The 26,241-nt window shown below is 37.3% G+C and overlaps 1 pseudogene; it reads right to left on the bottom strand.

The window, feature by feature from the left end:
- The window catches only part of LOC141549049 (ATP-dependent RNA helicase DHX15 pseudogene), a 32,380-nt pseudogene extending 11,570 nt beyond the window's left edge, over positions 1 to 20,810 (bottom strand).
- Positions 20,811 to 26,241: the final 5,431 nt, after the last annotated feature.

Here is a 26,241-nt window from a genome sequence, read left to right as displayed (position 1 = left end):
GAAAATGAAAAGATCATTGAGAACTACAGAGGGAACAGCTCCAGGTGAAGAATGAAATGAGAAAAGAGTCTGCAGAAAGTTAAGAAGAGACTGGGAGGAAAGGAAATGGAGGCATCAGTTATAGATGCCTCCAGGAGATAGAGAAAAATGAGGGTGCTTAGTAGAGGTTTATCGAATTGATCGGGATCGCTAATCCATGAAGAGAGATTTGCTTGGCCAGGAGAGGAGCTATCTCTTTTCATGAGACAGGCTAAAAAGAAAAGTCCTTCTTCTTGTGATGTGGTGTCCATTATAAGTGCAATAAAAATATATTTGGTGAGAATGGGAAATACAGATGGACAGTTAAGAGGAGAACAATACTGGGGATGTCCTTGATGCCAGACTACGAAGTTTGGACTTGATAGAATTTGCAACAAGGAATCCTGATAATCAAAGTTTAACATGGAATTAGCAGAAAGTGACCTTGAGCAACATGAGGTGAAGAAAAGGGCAGAAGAGGAAACTCTCAGAGCCTTGATTTTTTCAGTGGGATGTGATAGACAAGGTTCTCAGCTGAGAGATGTGGGAACGGGTAGCCATGAGAGGCTTCTGAAGTCCCTTCCACTTCTTATTAAAGCTTTTTATTTTCAAAACATATGCATGGATAATTTTTCAACATTGACCCTTGCAAAACCTTGTGTTCCAATTTCCCCTCCTTCCTCCCATCCTCTCTCCCAGATGGCAAGTAATCCAATATATGTTAAACAGGTTAAAATATATGTTAAATCCAATATATGTATACATATTTATACAGTTATCTTAGTTTCTTTCACTTCTAGAGCGATGATCTATAAACATGTCTAGGAGCAGGACTAGGAATAATGAGGAGAAATAATAGAAAATCAGATTTAGATTCAATATAAGAAAACATTTTCTTTTTTTTTCCAAAAAGAAATTTATTTGCTTTTAATTTTTAAAAAAATTTTTTTTAGTTTTATATATATTTCATCTAGGAGCAGGGGTAAGGGCAAGGGGGAGAAAAATTGGAACACAAGGTTTTAATGTTGAAAGGGATTAACCCTTGAAAAATTGTTGAAAAAATGTTGAAAAATTGTCCATGCATATGTTTAGAAAATATTTTCTTAATTGAGTTCTCCTAAAGTGGAAAGGACAGAGTTAATGTGTTCCTTCTTGAAAATCTTCAAACTTCAGTTGTTGGGGATCTATGTTTGGAGGGGAAGTGGTGGACAAGATTCTGCTTAGGTACAGTTGAAGTATTTGCCTTCTGAAGTCCTTCCCTGCTCTGAGATTCTGGAATTCTAAGACCAATCAATTATTTATTAAGTGTTTACTAGGTGTCGGGAATTGATTGAATGCTGGGGATACACAGACGGAAGGGAACAATCTCTGACCCTCAGGAAATTTTTGTCCAAAGAGGCAGACTACAAATGTGTAGTAACACAACAATGATCCTTTTACTTTTATACATTCTATACACATACACACACACACACACACACACACACATATATATATATATATATATACAAATATATTCATACACACACACATATATGAGTGTACATATATATGTGTGTGTGTATGTGTGTGTGTGTGTGTGTGTGTGTGTACTTAGGTTTATTATTGTTGTTATTTTCTCCAAGAAGAAACAGGGAGATGTAGCACAGTGTCTAGCCAATCCTTCTTACCCAGATCTCATTGTGTTCCCATGTACACCCCATTCTGCCAAAATAAAATGGACATGGCAACAGGAATCCAAAGTGCTTTTAGAGGCCATCTGTCTATTAATCTCCTAATTAATCTATCAATTTATTGATTTGTTTACTTTTAAACAGAGCTAGAAAGGGCCTTAACCATGGTAGCTCAATATCCATGTTACAGAAACAGCTATGGAGGCCCAAAGTGATCAGGTACCACAATCACTGATTGGGCGTTGTTTCAAGTCAAACTGAATCCTAAGAAGTAAACTTAAAAAGGGCGAGGTTTTTCACGGCATCTAGGACCATCTCCAATTGCCCAGTCATCTTGCCACTGGACCCAGATGGCTCTGGACAAGTCATTTCACTATTTTGAGCCTTTATCCCCTCATCTGATCATTGGGAGTAATTGTTCCTTCATTATTTACTTCATATGTGATGAAAGTGCTTTGCACACATGAAAGAAATGGATACTATAACGGTAATAAAAATTAAAGGAGTTTTAAGAAAGGAAATTTGCTTGGTACATTCTGCAAAGCACAAAGGACAGAACAGTTTGGAAGTAGAGAAAATTCAGAGAGAACTATAAGAAGCCTGCTAGAACAATCCAAGTGAGGAAGGCTTGAAGGGGTGGGTGGCAATGGCGAACATAAAATGAGTGGGAGAGACATTTTGAATAGTAAATTAGCAGTCTGTAGTCGCTTAACGGATATAGGGTACTGCCTACCTCATGGTATTCTTGGAAAGGGGTGGAAGGAAGAAATATTTTGTGAACTTAATTGAAAATATGAGTGGTTGCTAATAGTTCTATGGGTCCTACAAGTGGAATACGAATTTGAATCTCAGCTTTACCATTTAACTAGTTCTGTGACCTTCTCTGTGCCTCAGTTTGCTCATGTATAAAATGAGCTGATTAGACTAGATGATCTCTAAGGTCTCTTCCAGCTCTAAATACTATGATACTATGATTCTAGGGTTGTCAACCCTTCTTTGGTTTGACTTTATGAGGTTTACACACTCTCCTTTCAATGGGCTGGCGCTGCTTTGTCTGATAGATCCCAACTGTCTGCCCAGCATGGCTATGGAGCATGCTAGGAAGAGCAGCCTACTGGGCTTCTTCATTGGTGAATAGTCTGCAAGGTAGTTTTTATTCCTTAATGCTTCTGGGTCTGGTAGAAGGAAAGGCCTTCTTTTTGCCTGGAGAAAATTTGTAGGATGATTGCTATCCAATGATAGGAGGTAGTGAGAGTTTCCTGTTTTAGGGATAGAAGAGACCTGTTTGTAGACAGCAAGAAATCAATCCACAGACTAGGAAAGGGTCAAGGTTAGAGGGAGAATAGGGACGATAATGGGGGAATTCTGCTAGAGAAGATAGGCAGGGGAAAAAAATCAAGGCACGTGTGGAAGAATTGGTTTTGACAAGGAGAAGGGCCACATCATTATCAGAGACTAGAGTGGAGAAGCAAATGGTGAGAGATGATATCAGGGAGATGTGAGAGGAGGAAGGAGAAGAGAGGGCCTTCCTTTTTTTCATTGTAGTATGAAGGGAGTTTGTCAGCTAAGAAAGTAGAAGGGGGCCATGTGAGTCTTCAGGATAGAAGAAAAGGTTTGGAAAAGCCTTTGTGGTAAATGAATAGGGAATATCTTGAGAGTGAATGATGGGATTGCTACACTCCAGTGAGAATGCAGTTGACATTAGGCAGGCTAACTTTGTAGTGGACCTAGTCAATCAATCAGTCAATTAATGGACACTGGATATTATTAAACACCTATAAATGCCAGGAACTGTGCTAAGTATTAAGTCTGAAGGTTTTTCTTATTTTCTTTAGTTCTGTAAATAGGAATGGAGGACGTAAATGGTGAGAATAATCCCAGCTTGGGACTTGGGAAGATGCAATCATCATGAGAACAAGGGAGCAAGGGAATGAAGTATAGATGATGGGGGAAAGTTGATCTGATCCACCAAGGATCAGGATTAGGAAGGGAAGAGAGTATTAACAGAGCAAGGCTGATGGTCTGGGAAAGGATGGAAGGGTGGAGAGATTATAGTTGACAGTGAAGAGAAAAGATAGGCTTAGGTGGAGTGAGGAAAAATGGAATGAAAATAGATGATGGTCACATAAAATTTCAAGAGTTCATAGACATGGAAGTGGAGCACTGTGGGTGATGGCAAGATCCAGAGTGGTCTATATGTACATATATATGTGTAAGTCCTCTCGAACTTAATGTGGGCTATAAAAATTCATCATAGTCAGTATCAAGCTATGCCATGAGGGTTTTAGATAATTTCAGTCTACAAACTTTTATGTCCTAGGGGCATACTCTATTCAGATCCCTGTGGTTGATGCTAGGGATATGAAGATGTAATCAGTCCCCACACTGCTGTCAGAAAGCTTCATTCTAATGGGAAGAGAGGAACAAGTACACACATAATTATGATATGAGGGAGGGTCAAATAAATGGAAAGGGGAAAAATAGCCCATGTTCCTTGAGGCATTTGAGGAGACTTCATTTTTTAGCTAAGTAGGATGGGTGTGCTCAGGGAAAGCTTTCTGTAGCATTTGACTGGAGCCTTGAAGGATGAGTGGTCCTTCAGATGGAGATGGGGCAGGGACTCCCTTCTGGGCATGGGGAAGATATGTGAAGTCCTAGAGTAGAAGGGAAACAGAAGAAATCACCTCCCACCCCCCCCCTTGCTGGAAGTCCAAGTGGTTCACCAAGAAGTCTTCTCCAGGCTCCAATCTTGATTCTCCAGACATTTCTCCACCATGCTCCAGCCGTGTTCTCACCCTAGAAGAAGACACTGCTCCTATGATCCCTTTCTCATTCTTCTTTTCCTTTTTGATCTGATTTTTCTTGTGCAGCACGAAAATTGTGGAAACATGTATAGAAGAAATGCGCATGTTTAACATATATCGGATTACTTGCTGTCTAAGGGAAGGCATAGGGGGAAGGGAGGGAGAAAAATTTGGATCACAAGATTTTGCAAGGGGAAATGTTGAAAATTATCTTTGCATATATTTTGAAAAATAAACTATTATTTAAAAAAAGAAAGATGAGCACAAAACTTAAACCCCAGAAATTTGTGTGGTTCCTGGTGTCATCTCCAATCTGAAGGCATAATGGGACAGATCTGTCCACCATTTTCAAGAGGTTGGAGACATCCTGATCACCTCTGCTATAATAATTACTATTGTTAGTACTTTAATGTCTTTCTTTTATTTGTATACTATCAACTACAACTAAGAACTGTCTGCTGGAAGAGTTGCCCCTAGATCGTTAGAGGTGGAGTGGGGGGGCTTGTCCTTCATTTGGATCACGATCATTTATGCAATTCACTCTAGCATGCCATCCTAACCCATGAACTTACCTATGGCCACCTGGGCATGTTAACTACATCTCCTATGTCCTTTTTCCTGTCCCTTAAGGTAGTGATTGTTACAATGGGAGCCCCAAAGATTCTCCAGTGGACTTCTACATGTTCCATGGATGAATATCTTAAGGATCTGAACACTGAGAACATGACCCTATATCTATCTATGCTTTGGATACTGGCCTGAATTTATAATTTTCTAAATGCTGAGAAGAAAAAGCCAGACATCACCTCATTGGTGTCTCATCAGAAGTGGTGCCAGTTACTCTTTATTTTCAGGGAGGGCTGAATGATGGCAACAAGACTAGGTGGGAGATGTGATTAGCAGAGTCTCCTTCCCCATGTTCTCAGCTCCTCCTAGATTGGTCTGTGGATGTGAAATAAGGGCCAGTGTCCTGGAATTGTCTTTATTTTATGTGGTTTTTCTGTAACTACTTTGAAGTAGTAGAGAGAGCCATTGGGCTTGGTGTGAAGTAACCTGGGTTCATGTCCCAGATGTGCCCCCTTGATAGGTGTGTGACATTGGGTAATTTATACAATTATGCAGTTTCTGAGTTGGAAAGAATTTCAATGGACATTTCGTTTAACCGATACGTGAAGCAGCAATATGCTGTATTCATTCTGACCAATGGACAGCGCGCCTCTGCTAGGCAGGGAACTCACTGAGTACCAAGGCAATTTGGGGTGGTTGCTATCCAGCTCTGTAATATCCTGTTCTTTGGTCTTAGTGTATTCTGAAGGCAAGGAAAACCAGGTTACCTTTTGATTATATGAAGAAAATTAACGTAGCCCCCCTGAGACGCCATAGTTCTCTAGATCTCAGATTCTTCAAAATGGAGATATTAAACTCCATCCTGCCTAGTTAATCACTGAATCACAGTTTCAGACGTATAAGGAGCCTTGGCCATCTAGTTTAACACTCAGTCAAAATGTTCATTCTAATGTAACAGACTAGTGATCATCCAGTCTTTGCCTGAAGATCCCAAAGGAGAAGGAAATTATACTTTCCTGAGTCAATCCATTCTTTTAGGAAGGTTTTCCTGACATAAAACCTAAATTTGCATTTTTTTTTTTTTTACTCCATCATCTTGGATCTACCCACTGAACTTAACTAAAGTTTTTTTGGGTTTTTTTTTCCCATGGGGCCACCCTTCAAATATTTAAACCTACATATCTATTCCTACCCTTAGTCTTCTCTTCTCCAGGTTAAGCATTCCCAGTACCTTCATACTTTCCCAAGGAACTCCAGATGCTTTATCATCCAATATGATTTCCTCTGTATGTACTTTAGTACATATAGTCTTTTTTAATCTGTGGTGCTCAGAATCAAATCCAGATGTGATGTGATCAGGGAGAAGTATAGTGAGACTCTCATTATTCTATTTCTGAAAGCTTTCTTTTTTTAAAGAAATCCACCATGGCATTTGCTTTTTTGGATATAATATCATACTTTTGATTTATATTGAACTTGCTATCCATTGAAACTCCCAGGTCTTTTTCAGTCATATTTATGCCTAACCATGAAATCATGTCCCCATAACCCTCTTTTGAGAAGGTAATTTTAAACCCAAGTGGAAGACTTTACATTTATCCTTATAGAATTACATATTAGTAGATTAAGTCTATTTTTTTTAGCCTGTTAAGACTATATGGGATCCTGTCTCTGTCATCCAGGATTTTAACTACCTCTCCCATCTTTGAGTTACTTGCAAAATTGATGAGCATACCATCTAAGCTTTTATCTTAGTTACTGATTTAAATATGAAATAGCACCAAGCCAAGCACAGATCCCTGGAGCACTCCACTGGAAACCTCCTCCCAAGCAGACAATGGACCAATACCAATTAACTTTGACTCCACCCATTCAAGCAGTTCTCGATCTATCTAATTGCACTATAATCTATTCCCACATCTTCCCATCCTTTCCTTGAGAATAGTATGAGACACTTTATCAAATGCTTAGCTCAAATCTAAGGAAGCTATAACTGGAGCATTTACCTGACTTGCCAGTTTAGTAACCCTTCCAAAAAAAAGTCAGTCTAGGATGGCATGATTTCTTTTTGCTGAAGAATGCCCGCTCTTCGAAATAAATATTTCTATGGAGAGATATCCACTAATCCTCACTTTAATGGTATTTTCTAAAAATTTCCTAGGAATCAAAGTCAAATTAGTAGCCCATAGTTTGCAGACTTAATTTTCTTCCCTTTTTTTTGAGAAGTGGAAAGAAAATGTGTCCTTCTCCACTTTTGTAATGTCACTCCTATTTTCCCTGCTCATTCAGAAATCACAGATACCTTACAAATCATGCATGTCCATTCTTTAGTATCTGGAGGTATAGTTTCCCTGGGCTAGGTGACTTGATTTCTAGTGCCAAGGTCATTCTTCTATGCAGAAAAAATAAAAAATAATAATAATTGAGCATCTCTGTCTTCCTTCTATATTGTCAGTTATCATCTTGTGCACCTCAAGTGCCAGTCTTATCTTCTCTTTGATCTTGCTTTGAAAGAAACTGCCCTATTTGCCCTATTTCATCAACAGGAGCTCATTTTGAGGGTTAGCCATATTGATACTCTGCAGAACCATGGCACACCCTTTTATTCTTTCTCTGTTAACTTCTCTGCTGTCTTTGTTTCCATCTTGTATACACGTCTTTTTTTTTATTCTAGGTAAGTTCATAAGTTCCCTTTCTTTTCAGATATGGCACTTTCTCCATTAAAACTGTTTTCCCTTTTGGTTTTCAGAATTTTTGTACTTAGGGTTTCCCATCAATCCTGAGTTGACTTCCTGTAGAATTTTGGTTCTTTAGATATTTCCAATGTATTTTCTGAACTCTGAAGTCTGCCTTCCAAAAAGCTAGGAACAGACTCTACCTTGTTTTTTCTTTCCTTTTCTATCATCAATTTAAGAATCCAGTTCCCACCAAAGTTCCCATCCACACCAACCAATCCTTTTCTGTTAATAAAAACAGGATCCAATAAAACATTTTCCTTTCTTGGTTCTTCTATCTTTTGAAAGTTGAAATGATCATTAAAAAAATCTAGAAATTATTAGCTGTTCTACTTGTGGGGGCAGAGAAAGAGAGACAGGGACAGACAGAAAGAGCCCTCTAGTGTCTATCTGGATGATTCAAATCTCCCATAACTGCTATATCATGTCTCTGGGCCAGGCTTATGAGTTGTTTCTCAAATTCCTCACCTATTTACTCCTTTTCTCTAGGTATTCTGTAGTATCCAAATAAATTTACTTCTGTTTCTTTCTCCATTGATCTTTAACCAAATGATTTCCACCCACGTTTCCCCATTCTCATTCCTGGATTTCTTCCAATAAATATACATTGGCAAGATAAAATGAATGTAATCACCGGCAGTAACAAACCTTCAGCTATCCTGTTTCTTTCAAATTAGAAGTACCCAACCAGAGTCACATTTCATTCATGAATTTGACCTTACCATGTCTCAGTGATACATATAAGGTCAAATTTGCTTTCTTTGGTTAGGACTTCTACTTACTCTTTCTTGTTATTTAAATAAATGACATGGGGATGAACATTTAAATCCATTCATTTTGCCACTTTCTCTCCTATTAGATGTTGTTTATTTGGAATATTTTGGTATCTCACCTGCTGGTTTTCTTTATCGCAACTGCTCCTTAAGACATGGTGGAGGTACACAAGCAACTTTCTGCCTGTCCAATTTTTTTTTTAGTTTAAGGATCAATTGAAGACAGTGGGTCCAAAAGTGCTTTGGAGATTGCTACTTCCACAGGTCAGAAGGGCCATGACCACATCAATATTGTATTTTCTCCATCTGTACAAAATGTAAACAATCCATACCTTCTGAGCCAAGGCAATGTTTGTCTATTTCCTCTCACATATCCACCACAGAGGATTTAGCTACAGTGCTGGAGGCCTTTCTCTTATGTCCGTTAATCAATATTTATTAAGCACTTAATATGTGCTAGGTATTGTGCTCAATTTGGGGGATGCAAAACAAGAGGCACAAGACAATCCCTGTTCTGAAGGTCCTTAAAATCTAATGGGGGAGACAACATGAAAATAAATTTTAAAAAGCAAATAAAGTGAGCTATATACAGGATAAATGTGAAATAATTACAAAAAAAGAAGGCAATCAAAATTAAACTGAGGTAGGGAAAGCTTTTTGTCAATTTTAAAAAATCTTTTTAGCTTTTTTTTTAAGAAAAAAAAAAAAACTAGTTAAGATTCAAAGGGAGCCAGGGAAGTGGGGAAATGAATAATGGATGGTCAGAGAAAATGTCCAGAGTTGAAAAATGGAGGGTCCTGTTCATGGAACAGCAAGGACATTAGTGTTACTGGACCAAAGAGTACTTGTAGGGGAGTGAAGTGTAAGAAAAGTAGAAAAGTAGCAGGGGCTAGGTGATGAAAAGATCTGAATGTCAAATAGAGCATATTATATTTGACCCTGGAGGCAGTAGGGAATTACTGGAGTTTATTGGGGATGGGGCATAATGTGGTCAGATCTGTACTTTAGGAAAATCACTGTGGTCACTAAGCGGAGGCTGAATTGTAGAGAACAGAAACATGAAGAACTGGCAGACCCATCCATAGATGACTGCAACAATCTAGGCCTGAATGAGCAGAAGGATTAGCCTTGGTAAGGAGTAAGGTCACTTCATTTTGTGAGAAAAAAACATTTTTAAAGTGTTGTTTTATTTCAAAATATAAAACCCAAAGGTGCAGTGGCTATATTTGTCCCTACATTGTTATCTGCCAGTTCCTGGTATGACTAACAGTACTTGTTTACTTTTAAAATCCGATTTTACTGGATGATATACCTTCTATCCCTAGACATATAATATAGGCTATTTATAGACATTGTGTATCACTTTCTTACCTTTTGAGTTCTCTGCAACCTCTATTTTTTCAAGTATGTAAGTTTTCAAGTTCAAAAAAAAAATTATGGCAGTATGGGGAGAACGCTGGAGTTAAATGGATGCATATTATTAGTCATAGTGAACTGAGAGATAGCCTTGAAGTTAGAACTTAAGTTCAAGCCCTGACTCTAAAATATACCAGTTGTGTGATCACTCAACTTCTCTGTGCTTTAGGCAACTATTCAAACCTAAATTGCAGGAAAAGTAGTGATTTGCATTAGTAAAGGGAGTTTTGTCATCTGGGAGTTCCCTATACCAATGAAATAATTGACCCAGTGCAAGTTCCAGCCCATTGTTCCATAGTTCTTGTCATAGAACTTCACTGAAAAGTACCTTATCAAAACTCAGAACCCTCCTTGAAAAGTCAGCCTAAGGTTTCCCCAAGAAATGAAAAAAAAAAATCCCAAGATGTTGTTCATGACTTTCTAAGAGTCAGAGTATTGCAGTTATAAGTTCTTGACAGATCCTAGCTGAAGACTGTGAATTTAAAACTTCTGGAGATCCCAGAATGCTCCACTAATGCCTTACCACACATGCTAAGAAAGCCTGTCTTACAGACACCATAATACCCAAATAGTAGTCCACATAATCCTATCATCCCTTACATCCTGGCCAATGCCTGGAATAGCTTCTTAAGAATCAGCATGACAAAATTACAGAAATTCATAATTAGAAGGCAGCTTAGAGACCATCTAGTCCAAACCATACCTGAAAAAGGTCCTCTAAGGATTGTATCTGATAAAATCATCCATAAGCCTCTGCTTAAAGTCTTGCTATAAAAGGAAATACTATTACTTCCTGAGGTAGCCAATTCTACCTTTGAAAATATAATAACTGGCCATCTTCCTATCAGCCATCTTGTCATCTTCATCAGACAATACCCTGGAAAACTTAAGTTATTCAGATTCAGACATTCTACCCTTCACTGATTAGTGTTTTCTGAGTATTTCATGAAGGCCACTGTGCATAGGTAAAGTGTAGCCATGCTTTTTCTTATCTCCTGGCCATCTTCCCACAAGCTATCATGCTGCTACATACATATCTTCTTTCTACCTGCCTTTCCAGTCTTGGAACTATAATCAACCAAATCAATATTTCCATTGTTACTTGAATGAGTACTCTTCTATGGTTTTACTCATGATTCCTTTAATCTTCCAAAACCAAATGTTCCTCCATAGTGATCAGTTAAACTTTATGTTAAATGCTGGGGGTACAAAAACAAAATCTAAGAGTCTCTACTCTGAATGCTCTAATTTGTTAACATAGGGAAGACAACAGAACCAAAAGAGTGGAGCTAGGAAATATGAAGAAAAAGCCTTTCAAAGTGTCCTTATAATAAAATCCATAGAGGATCATGGATGTTGCTCAACCCTGGTAATCTGGCAAGAATAAGTTGCAGAGGTTAAGGGATAAATACAATAGTGATAGATCTGTCTCAAAGCTATTTAGTACAGAAGTGAAGACGTTGCTTTTAAGAAGCTTTATGATAGCAAAATCACAAAGGAAAGAATAATAAAGAGACTGATAAATACCAATGGAAGCTATTAAGGAAGGAAAAGAACCAATCTTAAAAAAAAAAAAAAGAGCTTTACAAGAAACAATTCATAACAAAAAAAAAATCTCTGAGAAAGTTGAAAGTATTAAAATAAATTATATGATGATTCTAGATATGACATTGGAACAATTACAAGAATCTCCAGAATGGTTCAGAGGAGCAATAAAATAATTAAGTGAAAGGATCAAAGAAATAAGGGCAGAAATTAGATCTCTAAGGGAGAAAAATTCAGTAAGTTGAAAAGGAGAGGAGATAATTTAAAATAAATGAAAGATACTCTCCAAAACATCAAAAAGAGAACTATATAATGGGAAAGCAAAAATTCAGAGGCAGAAGAAATGAAATGAACAAAATATAAAAGCAAAAGATTCAGAAAATGTGAGAGAGCCCTATGGAAAATGAATATTGAACTTAAAATTGAATGTGAAGAGATAATGTAAAGATTATTTAGGAAAACTTGACAGAAAAAAAATCACCATATTTCAGGAAATCATAAGAGAACACTGTCCAGAAATTCTGGAAACAGATGACAAAGAACAAATCAAAGAGTCCATAGAACACCAACAGAAAGGATTTCTAAAATTAATTACCCAAGAAACAATGTGGTAAAACTTTCTATAATACCAAACAAATCATTCAGACTTTGGGGTGGATGGGGTTGGTCTTTCATTTGAAAAAAAAAAAAAAAAAAAAAGGAAAATCACTAAAAAAATCTGGGAAGATGGTGGAGTAGGTCAGTAAATTTCAAGCTCTCCAGATTTCCCCCACATCAGAACAGATTTGGGAGAAACAGACGGTGAAACACAAAGAAGACTTAAGGAAGAACAGGGATCCTCCAGGGATAACTCCTGAAGAAAGATCCTGGATTGGGGATTAACCCATTTGAAGTGCAAACACCTCTGGGCTATCTCAGCTGAAATGCCAAGTGGAGCCCCCTGGGGTGAGCTGGGTTTGGCTGGAACCTCAGCAGGAAGCACAGATACTTTCACCTCCTAGACAGCTTGTGGAGTCAGGGTCTGAGTCCCAGAAGATTGAGTGAATCTTGACTGATTAGGAGCACTAGGTCCAGCTGTGCTGCAGGGCCACATTCTTGGGCAAGAAGGAACCAGCACATCAGGAGTGCAGAGGCAGTGGAGCTAGGATGCTGCTGGCTGTAGGCACTTGCATGAGGGGAACTTTTGGTTTAGCGATCCAACTCAGAGGGAAGAGCTGAAGGGAAGCTAGAAGCACCATCTCCCCACCCCATGATTAGAGGTGCTTACACTAATACTTCTCATAAAAAAAAAGAACCTGCAAAGAAAAACCTAACCATGAAAACTTACTATAGGAATCTTCAGAGGAAGACACTGAAATTAAAAAAAAAAGCTTCTTCTACTCCAAAGAGTAACATGAAATTGTTCCCTGCTCAGAGAAAATTTATAGAAGAACTCAAAAAAGACTTTAAAAATAAAATGAGAAACATTGAGGAAAAACTAAAAAAAAAAAAAAACCATCCAAGAAAAACAAAAAGATTAAGAAAAAAGTTAACCTACTAGAAAAGGAGAAACAAAGTCTTAAAGAAGAAAACAAATTTTTGAAAATTAGAATTGCACAAGGGAAATCTGGTGAAGTTATAAGAGCTCAAGAAATAACAAAAGAAAATAAAAAGAATTTTAAAAAAGAAGAACAGAATGTGAAATATAAGAAAAACAGCAGATCTGGAAAACAGATCAAGAAGAGAAAATGTAAGAATAATTAGACTACCTGAAAAGAAAAACCTTGACACAATACTGCAAGAAATAACCTATGGAAATTGTCTTGGAGTGATAGAACATGAGGGGAAAGTAGAAATAGAAAAAATCCACTGATCACCACCTCAAAGAAATCCTTTGTGGAAAATACATAGGAATATTATTGCCAAATTTCAAAAACCCCAGATTAAAGAGAAAATTTTGCAAGAAACAAGAAAAAAAATTCAAATATGGTGGAACTATAATAAAAATCATGTAGGACTTAGCAGCAGCCACAACAGAAGACAACAGATTCTGAAATCATATATACCAGCAATCAGAAGAACTAGGGCTATGGCCAGGAATATCATATTCAGCAAAATTATTCAAAATATTAAATGGGGAAAAAAGGGCATTCAATGAACTTGCAGATTTTCAGGACTTTCTTTCAATCACAACCGAACTCAATAGAAAATTTAACATATAGGAGACACATATAAAAGATCAACTTCAAGGAACTTAACATAGACAAATTGTTTATATTTTTTTACATAGAAATGCATACCATATGTTTAAGATTGACTTCAGCAACTGAATAGCTCAAAAGAAAGATTGGGGCAGAGCTGAGTATGATCTGACTCTAAAAAGCAAAACCACTTAGGAAAAGGTAAAAATAGTAATTATGTCATATAAAGGAAGAATAGACAGAGAGGCATTAGGGTGGGGAGGATAATACTTAAAACCTACTCACATGAGGAATGAGTTAAATAGGTATATATATATATATATATATATATATATATATATATATGTGTGTGTGTGTGTGTGTGTGTGTGTGTGTGTGTGTGTGTGTGTATATTATATATATGTGTGTGTATATATATTATATATATGTATGTACATATATATATATATATACAGAGAGAGAGAGAAAGAGAGAGAGAGAGAGAGAGAGAGAGAGAGAGAGAGAGAGAGAGAGAGAGAGAGAGAGAGAGAGAGAATTAGGAGCAAGTTAGGAGCAGAATTAAAGCAATACAGTTACAAGATATATATAGGAAAGAAGAGGTACACACAAATCCTACAAAGATCAGGAGTAGAATTTACTAGAGAAAAAAAGTGTGGCTAGTAATTAGTGATCTTAGACAAAGTGAAACTTAAAGATTCAATCAAGAGAGAAATGTGCATTATATGTCAAACACACTAATATTGTTTTGGATGCTTGTTTACATATAGGTAAATGCCTGTGTGTGTGTGTGTGTGTGTGTGTGTGTGTGTGTGTGTGTGTGTATCTGTCCTTAAATATATTGCCTGCTTGAGAGAGTTGGTGGTGGGGAATGTAAGGGGGAAAAAGAATAAAGTTAAAAAAAGCATGCAGCAGAGAATAAAAGAACAACTTCAAGGAAGCAATGAAAAGATGAATACTCATGGATATAATTTCTTCTACTAGTATATATCCTTTCTTGAACTGTTAATATATAGTTATATGTGTTGAATCTTCCCTGATGTTCTGCTGGGCATACGCCAATATTCTGTTCTGTTTTGTTTCTTTTATTTTCCTTTCCTGTCTTTTTTTCTTGCTTTTTTTAAAGAGAAAATTTTAAAAATAAAATGAAAAATAGCTCAGGATAATTTTTTATTCATGAGAAATCACAGAAATGTTTAAATTAACATGCAGACCCAGGGTATTTATGTACTTATTTTTATTTTTTACAAGATTTATTCATGATTCTTAAAAATAAAATAATAAAATCCTATTTCAAAATAAATAAAAGCTAAGTTGATTAATGACTTCCCCCATGCATCCCTATTATTCACTTGAGACATTCTCTCTTTTTCTTCTCATCAAATTAATTCTTATTATGACTTCTTGAGACTCTTCCATTCCTTCTGGCCTGACTTTCCATTTTTCTAACTTTTCATATTAGGAGATGAAATCATACCTATCTCTCTTTTTTTTGGCAGGGGGAACTCTCTGAAACCAGATTCTCCTAAATCAAAAGTGGATATCAGGTTATGCCCAGATTTTCTCTCCTTATTTATCATCAACTCCATAATGGAGTAGCTAATTTTTCCCAGGTTCCTCCAGTTTTTCCCCAACATTTCTGCTCCAGCAACCAATTCTTTCCTGTTTGTGACATTTAAATCCAAAATATAATTTTATCTTGTTCATCTCTCCATCTTTTAAAGAAGGAGATTTTCATTACGGTAACTTGAGAAATTATTAACTTATTTTCTTTTAGCAAATGTTTATGCTAGGAAACCTCTGGATACTTAACATCTCATTATTACTTATATCAGCTTCCCTCTCATATTTGTGATGTTTCATGAATTTTTCATTCATTTTCTCTTTCCGTTCAGATGATCTGCATTGCATTTTGTTGACAATGTTTATTTCTGTCTGCATGGATATTCACAAAATATCCTCTGTGTTTCATACCCATGGTTCCTGAATAATACAATAAGTGGATAGAGTTTGGAGTTTGGAGTCAAGAAGGTAAGTTCGAATCCTGTCATAGACACTTTCCCAGTTATATGACCCAGCAAGTCACTTAATCTCTCTCAGTTTCTTCATCTGCAAAATAGGCATAATAATTGTGCCTACCTCCTTGGATTATTGTGAAATCAAAACTATAATGTTCTAGCTATTACTAATTCATAACATGAATATATCTTTTTAATCTACAACACAACCTACCTAGTATTTTTGGAATGAGATATACCTATCCAAAGTCACATGCCAATCTTGGCTCTCATTCTGCCAAGTTTCAACAATACTGATGAGGTTAATTTTTTTTTTTCTCTTTGCATTAAGATCTTCAGCTCATCTTGCTTGTTCCTCATTCTTTGGGTATATATGCGTAGACAGCAGAGGCCATAAATGTTCCTGCTCTTTCCTAGGATTTTGTCTTCTGTCAATAATTAGGTACATACATGTTTAACCTATATTGGATTCCTTGTTGTCTTGGAAACAGAAGGTTGGAAAGAAGAAGAAAAGTTTGGAACACAAAGTCTTGCAAAGGTAAATGTTGAAAACCATCTTTGAATATACTTGGAAAAAATAAAATTCTATTAAAAATAAAACAATTAGGTGGATATACTGCTATTTTTCCACCTACATTGTAGCCCCTCCCTATAGCATATGTATAGACAGTTTCTCCCATCCCTCTTCCTTTTAAATGTCTACCCATTTTGTTTAGATTTGTATGACTCTAAAGAAATACATTCTTACTAGCCCTTGTTAGGTACACTGCGTGCCTGGCCAAATTCAGCATTCCTATATATTGAGCTGTGACTCCCAAATCTAAACACTCTTGCCAGCCTCCATCTTTGTAACCAGCCATTCACTACCCAATTTGTCTACCGGCAACCCTGATAACATCACCTGTGTTCTTAAAATCTTCAGTTTGTTTCCCAAGAAACCATAATTATTGGTAATGCTTCCTAGCATCCTTTTAGCAGTGTGATTTGTCCCCATATGCTTCACCAGAGTTGGCTAGTCATTCAGTTTGACAGTCTTGGGAGATTTTCTGTTACTTCTTGGATATATATCCCAGGAAGTTAGTAAATCTCTCCATTGTTATCACATTGACATTATTCTCAAGGTCCCAGGAAAGTGTTACCAACTACTTTCCATTTTCTTTTATCTCTTACTGGATGATTTCTCATTTGTTAGGATCCATAGATCCACATCATTATTTCTTGAAAGTCAAGGTATTTTTTTATCCTCAAAGTTCTCTTTGAGAAGAGGCTCCTGGATTTTTTTTTTTTAATTTTTTGCTTGTTCCCTCTTTTTTAGTTAATATTTTATTTTCCCCCAATTAAATGTAAAAACAAATTCCAACATTCATTTAAAAAATGTTGAGTTCAATAAAGGCCTCATTTCTAAAATATATAGAGAATTGATTCAAATTTATAAAAATCCAATTGATAAATGGTCAAAGGATATGAACAGATTATTTTCAGATGAAGAAATTAAAACTATTTCTAATCATATGAGAAGGTGCTCTAAATCACTATTGATCAAAGAAATGCAAATTAAGACAACTCTGAGATACCACTACAACACCTGTCAGACTGGCTAAGATAACAGGAAAAGATAAGGACACTGATACATTGCTGGTGGAGTTGTGAACAGATCCAGCCATTCTGGAGAGCAATTTGAAACTATGTTCAAAAAGTTATCAAACTGTGTACTCTTTGACTCAGCAGTGTTTCTATTGGGCCTATATCCTGAAGAGATCTTAAAGGAAGGAAAGGGACCCACACGTGCACAAATGTTTGTAGCAGCCCTTTTTGTAGTGGCAAGAAACTGGAAACTGAAAGAATGCCCATCAGTTGGGGAATGGCTGAATAAGTTATGGCATTCCATAATAATGTTATGGAATATTATTGTTCTATAAGAAACACCAGCGGGATGATTTCAGAGTCCTGGAAAGACTTACATGAACTGATGCTAAATGAAATGAAATGAAAGAAGGTCATTGTACATGGCAACAACAAGATTATAGAATGATCAGTTCTAATGAATGTGACTCTTTCCAACAATGAGATGATTGATGCCAGTTCCAATGATCTTGTGATGAAGACAGCCATCTACACCCAGAGAGAGGGCTGTAGGAACTGAATGTGGATCACAACATAACATTCTCACTTTTTTTGTTGTTGTTTGCTTGTATTTTGTTTTCCTACTAGTATTTACTTTCTTTTTTATCTTATTTCTCTTGTGCAGCAAGAGAATTATATAAATATGTTTATACATATTACATTTAACATGTTTAACATATATTGAATTGCTTCCATCTAGGGGAGGGGTGGGGGGAAGGAGGAGAAAATCTGAAACACAAGGCTATGTAAGGGTCAATGTTGTCAAATTATCTGTGCATATATTTTGAAAATAAAAAGCTTAAAAATTTTTGAGTTCCAAATTGTCTTTCTTTCTAGCCACCCTCATTGAGAAGGCAAGATTTGAAATAGATGATGCATATAGAGTCATGCAAAACACATTTCCATATTAGGTTGTAAAAGAAAACAGAACAAAATCAAAACCCAAGAAAAAATAAAGTAAAAAAAGTTTGCTTCAATCCAACAGTCTTTTCTCTTGGAGATGTATATAGCATTTTTCATTATAAGTCCTTCAGAGTTGTCTGGATTATTGTACTGCTGAAAAGAGTTCACAGTTGATCATCTCAGAATATTGTTGTTACTGTATACAATGTTCTGTTCGTTTCACTTTGCATCAGTTCATGTAAGTCTTTCTAAATTCATATCTTTTTTTTTAGTCCCAAATGTTCACTGTTCCTTCTTTTCATATTCTTCTGTGTTACAATCTTCCTTCCCATCCCTCACCTTTCTGCTATAAACCAAGCTTCCAGAATTACAGAACAAGAGACCTGGAAGTCATTTAGTTCAACTAATACATAAAAATTACATAGCATACTGCTTCAAGACTGTAACCTGCCCTCCTGGCAGTTACTATTACCAGTCTGTCCTAGGCCCAACAGAGTACCTTTGACCACTGACCTTTGCAGTGTCAACTCTACCTGACTTGCCTCCTCTGAGGCCTTCAAAGGTCTCTGGCCACAATTTCTTGAATCTATAGTTTAATAACCGGTAGCGCACTCAAGAACAGCCACGTGTAATCTTAAAAGCCTTTATTATACCTACTCACATAATGCCCTGATTTAATGCCCTGACTTGTTAACTCCCTAGTGAACACCTGGTCTGAAGACCCACGTGTTCACTACCAAACTCCTTACCTCTCTGGGCTAATCCATCAGCTTGGCTTGGCTACCCCAGGCTAGGGAGCCAGGTTAAAGAGAGCGACTTGCTGCAAGCAGTGGGCTTATAAAGGACTTGTGATGTCCCACACACACAGCCAACCAGCGAGAGAGCCGTCACCCATTACGAAGCTATCTCAATACGGCCAGGATCCTGCCCACAGGGCAGTCCTATATCCACAGAGATTATTTCTGGGCTACTCAATCTCCTGTTGCGCTGTGGCTGCCCATTTAAAGGACCCTTACACAAGATCTCCAGTGAAGGGGAACCCACCATCTCTCAAAGCTGAGAATTACCCTTTGGAATAGTTCTTTTTCCTCTTTGGGAATTCTACTAATTGTTCCTATTAAAACCTCTCATCTACTTGGAAGCTCTGAACACTTAAACAGAGATATCCTATCTCCTCCCAATTCTCTTGTTGTTCAAGAAATCCTCAAATGACCCAGCCCGAGAGACCTTCATCATCCTCTTTGCCCTCCTCTAAACACTCTATAATTTATTAATGTCCTAAAACTGTAGTACCCAGAAACCAGCCCAGTACTCTAGGTGGGGCCTGACCAAGGCAGAGGACAGAGGGAGGATTATCTCCTTAGTCTGGAAAACTCCACCTTTCTTAATTCAGCCCAAGGTCACTGTGGCTTTTATTGTTTTGTCACATCATAATGCTGATTCATACTGAGCCTACAGCTCACTAAAACCCCCAGGTATTTTTTTAGGCAAGTTACTACTTCACCACAAAGTTGATATTTTGGACTAAAGTATAAGACTTGCTATTGATCCCTACTGAATTTCATCCTATTAAATTCATGCCAGTGTCTTAGCCTGTCAAGCTAGATCTTGACTAGTTTATGGTGTGTAAGAAGACATCCCACCTTACTGTCTTTTGTAAATCTGATGAGTACGGCAACTCTGCCTTGTTCCAAGTCACTGATAACAGTATTAACCAATCCAGATCCAAAAACAGATACCCAGCTTACTGGACTTCCTCCATACAGTACTTTTTTTCATCATTTTGTATCACCTTGAAATAGACGTACAGGAATGAGACTGTCAGATCAAAGGTTGTGATCAGTTTAGTGACTTTTCTTGTCTAATTCCTCATCGTTTTCCAGAACTGTTTTGTTAATTCACATTTTTCAAAGTCTCTGTGTGCCTGTCTTCTCACACCCCTTTCAATATTTATTATTTCTGTTTATCATCTTTGCCAACTTAATGGGTATGAGGTAAAACCCTTGTGATTTTTTTTTAATCTGGATTTTGTTTTCTGATTGTTTTATCTCCTGGAAACCTTTCCCACCCATAGTAGCCTAGGGGACCCAGAGCAGCTTGAACTCTTCATAAGTAATCATTTACCATAGCTTTATTTGTCTTTCAATAAATAATGAACTGAGCTAGAGAGCTGGTGTGTTCCCAAAGCTCTATTCAACTTTGTGGTTTCCTTCAGAAATGTCCTCTATTTTTTGGATGCACACACACAGAGAAATCCCTATCTCCCCATTAGTCTGCCCAAGAGTTTAAGTAACCTGACCCTTCAAAGGTATGTGACCTTTTCTCATTTCATTAACCTTGTCCCATGGAACATTTTGTCAGACCCATTTCCCGAAGTGTGATTTTGATGTCCAATTTATCAGCAAAGTTGTTTTCCACTATTATCAGTCCCTGCTCCATTTACTGCTTCCCAACAATTGCTCCTTCACTGTCCTTTCCTCCACTGTCATGTTGTTTCTTTGCTCTTCTTCTGCTGCTCTCTTTTCATAACAAGTTTCATTGTAGGTCCCTTTAGCCATACTTGTCCCTCCTTTCCTCCTGATCCTGATCGACCTCCTTCTCATGATGTTGATGTCCCAAACTCTTTTTGGATGCTTAAATGCTTCATCCATTGCTTCTCCTCCTGAGGAGATAACATTTGTCTAAGACCAGGGATTCTTTACCTGCAGTCTATGAAGTATTTTAAAACTATTTTGATAGCTATGTTACAATATAATTAGTTTCCATTATAATCCTCTATATTTTATTTCATGCATTCAAAACATGATTCTGAGAAGATGTTCCTCAACTTCACCAAACTGACAAACAGAGGATCAAGGACACATAAAAAAAGTTAAGAATCTTAAGTTCAACAGTTGGTACTAGACCACTGGCCAACCTGGTAATAGCCATTTCACACCCAGAGCTAAAAGACTCATGGCTTTTTGAAATTTTCCATCTCTTTTACCCTTGAGGTTAGGATGTCTTTGGCCTCTGAATAATTTTAAGCTTTCTGCTAGTTCTAACCAAGTCCTCCCCATCCTAGACAACCCCCCTCCCACCAAAAGCACTTTCTTAGGAGGATCCAAGAGCTATATCCTATTTAGTCTTGGAAATTGTACTTCCCTTTGTCCCTCAACCAAATTAGAGGGCATGCAGCTCTTCTTCCCCTTCAATGCAGAATATCTTATACTGATTAAGAATCTGTCACTGATTCTTTTTCTGGTTATAAAGACACTGTAGAGTTTTCATTTGTTTTTCTGCCTTTGACCTCTCTCTGAGGGATCTGGGTCAGAGTTCACTCATATAGCATAGAAGTTCCTTAAAGGCAAAGGGTATTTTGTTTTTACTTTTGTGTCCCCAGAAACCTTGTACAGTGTCTGGCACATAGTAGGCATTTACTAAACACTTGTTAATTTACATGAACTGATGCTAAGTAAAATGAGCAGAACCAAGAAAACATTCTAAACAGTAACAAGATTATGCTATGATCAACTGTCATGAAGTTGGCTCTTTTCAAATAGGAGGTAATTCAAGGCAATTCCAATACACTTGTGATGGAAAGTGCCATCTCCAGAGAAAGATGTATGGAGACTCGATGTGGATCAAAACAGTATTCTCACATTTTTGTTGTTGTTATTTGCTTGTTTTTTTTCTTTCTCATTTTTTTTTTTTACTTTTTGATCTGATTTTTCTTGTGCAGCATAATGAATGTGGAAACATATTTAGAAGAACTGCACAAATTTAACCAACGTGGGTTTGCTTATTGTCTTGGGGTAGGGGAAGAGGGAGAAAAATTTGGAACACAGGCTTTTCTTTTTTTATTTAGAATTTTTTTCCACAGTATATATGCATGAGTAATTTTTTTAATAATATTATCCCTTGTATTCATTTTTTATCCCCCCCTTCTACTCCCTCCCCTTGATGACAGGCAATCCCATAGAACACAGGCTTTTCAAAATGAATGTTGAAAGCTATCTTTGCATTTATTTAGAAAAATAAAATACTATTAACAATAAATATTTGTTGAGCAGAAAGTTATGCAAATTATTCTAGAAGCTTCTCACAGATATCCAGAAATTAAAGCAAAGAATCTTTGACTCTGGGCTATCCCAGGTTCAAGAGCCTTTGCATGTCTACATTTTACTCAAAAACCATAGTTGATGATAATTTTAAGAATACAAAGCGGTCCTGAGACCAAAGAACTTTGAGAACTCCTGATACATTCTAATGAAAGAGACAGCACACACAGAGGAATGGTGGCCAAGGATGAATGTTTTGGTTCTGATAGTTACAAGGATAGTGAATGGAAGAATAGAGGTGTAGATTGACAGACCATGTCCAGTAGCAATGATTTGATTATGGTTCTGAAACCAGACAATGGGGGAAAGGTCATTGTGAGTCCTCAACATGGCTGGTGATAAGATGCCCAGGGAATGAAGTAGAGATGGACCTGTATGCAATATGTGACTGAGGAAATCACCAATCAAGCCAGTGAGATTCCATTAGAGTTTCTGGTACCAAAAGAGCTAAATGCTCTGGAGCATTATTTCTGATCTAGACAGGGTCCAAGAAGATTGCAAGGAAATATATGGCCATACACAATCAGCAACAGTACATAAATAATATACATTATTGAACCGTGAGGTGGTTCAGTGGATAATGTACTAGGTCTGGAATCAGGAAGACTCATCTTCCTGAGTTCAAATCTGACCTCAGAGCCTTCTTAGCTATGTGACCCTAGGCAAGTCACCTTACTCTGTCTCAGTTTCCTCATCTATAAAATGATCTGGAGAAGGCATTGGCAAATCACTTCAGTATCAATACCAAGAAACCCCCAAATGAGGTCACCAAGAATTGAATGTGACTGAAATGGCAACAAGAACAACAACATGCATATGTCAGTGTGATATAATGCATCCACAATGGCACATTGCAGAGTAAAACACATCTTATCAGTTTGTTTATAACAATATATGCATATGTATATTATAATTACATGCAAAGCATATATGAAATGCTCATCATTTAGTTTTATGGGTTTGCCCTTTCTCCATTGTTCCCAAAGCTCCTAAGTAAGTTGGACCCTGCTTGACCCTTCTTCTGGGATTCCCTGAGTTTGGGCTACATATCAATCTACACAGACTAGACATCCCATGATCCCAAACCTGAGCTTGTGGATGGTTCAAGATGCCTATCTAGGGCTGGCAATAGCCAGGATTATATATTACAAGAAAGGAAGCAAATTGAATGAGCAGCCAGAATATCAAGGGGGATGTTCTGAGGCTGCGATGTGGATAGAATTTACAGTGGAAGTCCTCATCATATGGACTAGAAAGAATTATGAATCACTAAAAGTTAGGGAATGTGGAAGGGAAGATACCCTGTTGATACCCTAGATATCTTAAATCAGCCGGAGTCACGATAAGCAAAAGTCTTTATTCTTGGTCTTTTGAGATCGCTGTCAGGGGATCAGATATAGGAATTTCCACAGCTCCTTCCTCTCTCTCCACCGCCAAACAATGATCCTCCTCCTCCTCCTCCTCCTCCTCCTCCTCCTCCTCCTCCTCCTCCTCCTCCATCTCCTCCTCCTCCTCCTCCTCCTCCTCCTCCTCCTTCTCCTTCTCCTCCTCCTCCTCCTCCACCCACTGGTCTCTTTTCTTTTTTTCAGGATATTTTGGTCTTTTGGGGTCGACATCAGGGGATCAGATATAGGAATCTCCACATCTCCTTCCTCTCTCTCGGTGGCGGTGGAGAGACCACCACAAAGGCCAATATTAGCAACAGCTCAAAGAAGGATGAGGTAAGGTCTTGGTGCTCAATACAACCAGAGCTGAGACTCAGGAGTATTAAGTGATTTGTCTTAGGTCATATATCTAGTAAGTATCAGAAATAAGATTTGGACTTTGAGATTACAAGTCCAACATTTTATCCATTATGCCAATTGTTTTCAAAGTGTGGTCCAGAGAATTCTGGGTGTCTCTGAAACGCTTTCAGAGGGTCTACAAATTTCAAATTAGTTTTTATTTTTAATATTGTATTTTAAATATGGTTAATATTTCTAATATCTCTAAATATAACCTACATAAACAAAAAACCTTTGGACAGATCTTCAATAACTTTTCACAGTATACTGAGAACAAAAGTTTGAGAACTACTCCATGATGCCATGGTGCTTCTGACACTCACTTTGGTCTTAATCCCAATACTCATTCTGACCTAGGACTCTTTTCTCAGAGCCTGCTTAGCTCAGTGTCCATTTTTCTTTTCTTCCTGTTCACTGAGTATAATTAAGTTCCCAAAGGGCAATAAGTAGTTGTGCTGTACTTTCTTTACAGGTTCCCAAATACTCTCTAGGACTATTTTATATGGTGGGAAGTTGCCAAGTTTTTCAACTACTTGATATGCAATGAAATTCTGATGATTAGATGCCTTCTGTGTTCCTTGGATACCAATGTCTCTAAATAGAACTCTAATATTTTGTTGAAAGTCTTCACAATGAAACCTTGCATTATGTCATCTTGTGCTATCGTACTATCAGGGCTTTTCTGAACTGAGGTCAAACTTCTAATGTTTTTTGGCTAAGAAACAATCTAACTATTTATTGAAATTTTCCTAAGTCTTTTCTCCTGTTCATTCAAAGTCTTCCAAAGAATGATGATGTCATCTGAGTACACTGGTACCTCTAGTAGGTACATTTCACATTTCACAGCCCCTGCATCTTGCTGGCCCCAACTTGAGCTTCCAGTCAGCCATCCAGCCATCTCATCAAAATACTCCTAACTTACCAACTTTCTTCTCAAAGCCTTCTTCTGAGATTCTAAATCATAATGTTCATAATCACACTTCCTCACCCCCCACTACAAACATTTGCAAGTATGGTATAAAGCCCAGCTTCTTAAACTGTAGGTTGCGCTCCCCTATGGAATCTCATAACTGAAAATGGGGTTGCAAAATCATGATTTATTTTCCGTAAATGTTTGATTTGTATGCCAATTTAATATATCCAGGATCACATAAAAATTTCTCAGGCAAAAAAAAGGGTTGCAAGCAGAAAAAAGGTTAAGAAGCCCTGGTATAAAGATATTGCTATCATTGCAAGTATACCTCCAGTGAATAAGGGAGCTGAAGATACGAACAGTATCCAAAAGAAGAATGACAAGTTATTAACAACCATATGAAAGACTGCTCCAAATGGTAAGAGAGGGTTTTATATTTGATCATGGAAATTATAATAATAGGGAACATAAGAGTAGGGTGGTGAAATGGTCAGACTTGCCCTTTAGGAAAATCTATCTTTGACAGCAAAATGGAAGATGGACTGAAGTGGGGGGAAAACTTGTGGTGGGCAGAACCACCTACTCCCCAGCATTGCAATAGTTCAGGAAGGAAAGGATGAAGACCTGTACCAGGGTGCTAATTATGTCAGAGGAGGAAAGTGGGTATATTCAAGAGATGCTGGAGAGGGAAAATTGACAAGATTGTCAACAGATTGGATCTGGGAGATAAGTATGAGTGAGGAGCCAAGATAACATGGAGATTGTGAGCCTGGGTGACTAGAAAGATAGTAATGAAAAAAAAAAAGATAGTAATGTCCTCTTCCCCATTGGAAGAGGGGGAAATGGGAATGGAAAGATAGTGACTTTGGCTTTAGACATGTTGAATTTGAGATGCTTCCACTGAACTTTGTGCTATTCAGCATATTCAACAATGGGTGATTGTGATTGAAATACTTAGGTTGCTACTGATATTCTTGATTCTTTTTTTTAATATTTAAAAAAATATATTGAAGTAAATATAAAATAAAAAAACAGAATATAAAAAAGAAAGACAGAAAAGGAAAATTACAAGACATTGCCATGTGCCCATCAGAGCATCAGGGAGGATTCAAAATATATAACAAGAACTTTCCATTTCAAGAAAACCTATATAAATAATAGAAGAAATTATATTGAGTGTCCATCTTTTTAT

The sequence above is a fragment of the Sminthopsis crassicaudata genome, chromosome X (genome assembly GCF_048593235.1).
Source record: "Sminthopsis crassicaudata isolate SCR6 chromosome X, ASM4859323v1, whole genome shotgun sequence".
NCBI lineage: Eukaryota > Metazoa > Chordata > Mammalia > Dasyuromorphia > Dasyuridae > Sminthopsis > Sminthopsis crassicaudata.
This window is presented reverse-complemented; position numbering and strand designations above follow the sequence as displayed.